Below are 1,135 nucleotides of genomic sequence, written 5' to 3'. Positions count from 1 at the left end.
GTGTGTGTGTGTGTGTGTGTGTGTGTGTGTGGCGGGGGGGACATTTGGGGCAATTTTAAGACAAAACGCCTACCTTTGGGGACAATTGGTGCATTTGGGGACAAAAGTCGAGTCCCCATTTTTTAAAATGTCATTGGTGGGTTGGGGGATTGGTTTAGGACCAAGGTGTGAATTGAGTTTAGGTTAGTTTTAGGGTCAGGTAGGTGCCTGTGAGGTTAGCCTTAGGGTTTGTGGTCATGGTTAGGCTGTAGAAATGTAATGGAAGTCAATGGAATGTCCCCAATTAGATAGCTGTGCAAACTTGTGTGTGTGTGTGTGTGTGTGTGTTTGTTCATCTTTTAGCAAAACCATCTCATGATGGATATACCTCTACAATTAACCATAGCAAACATTAAAAATGGCTGTAACTGAGCTGAGATTGGGTGTGGTTGTAGCTAATAGTCATCCCAATTTATGCCCTGAGTCCTAAATGATCATGTGAGATTTAAGTTTGCCATTAACTATAAGTCTACCCAGTCTGGCCCTTGCCTTCCTACGCAGCTCYGCTCAATTCTAGTTTCCCTTCACTGCTCCTTGTATGAAGCAAAGTGAAAGACGGGGTCTGGTTTAAAACAGGCTAAAGTCTACCCAGCTTGTTAGCAAAATATCTTATAAACCAGCTGGATGGATTTTAATGAAACTCTCAGAAAGTAAGCAATCATTACATGAGCATTGAAGATGGAGACAGCAGCATATGGCAAACACAAAAATGTCTACCACGCCTTGAAATGTGCATTTTATATTAAAATATCTTTTTTCTCTGCTCTGTTTCACTTTCATTTAAAACAAAATGACAGTCTGCTGTAAATTTGATAGCACGTTAGTTTCTGTCACTACAATGCATGGTAGCTTTGTTGCGATGGCTAGCAGGAAAGACTGAAAATAAAACCAGTTTTCAGTTTGGTAACATTATATGTTGTTTGAACAAGTGAGAAGTTTATCATCATTTTTTCAGAGGAGAYTTGGAGCTGAGGTGTTTCTTCACCCTCAAAGGCTCCTCACAGGCGGGGTTTTGTCCTGGAACGTGTAACACACCTGTTTTTTTCCCTGCAGCTCTTTAGGGTTGGACAGCTTTAAAAGAGCTCAGCAGCAGCAG

Source organism: Austrofundulus limnaeus, unplaced genomic scaffold, assembly GCF_001266775.1.
Source record: "Austrofundulus limnaeus strain Quisiro unplaced genomic scaffold, Austrofundulus_limnaeus-1.0 Scaffold457, whole genome shotgun sequence".
NCBI lineage: Eukaryota > Metazoa > Chordata > Actinopteri > Cyprinodontiformes > Rivulidae > Austrofundulus > Austrofundulus limnaeus.
Note: the sequence above shows the minus strand (reverse complement) of the source record.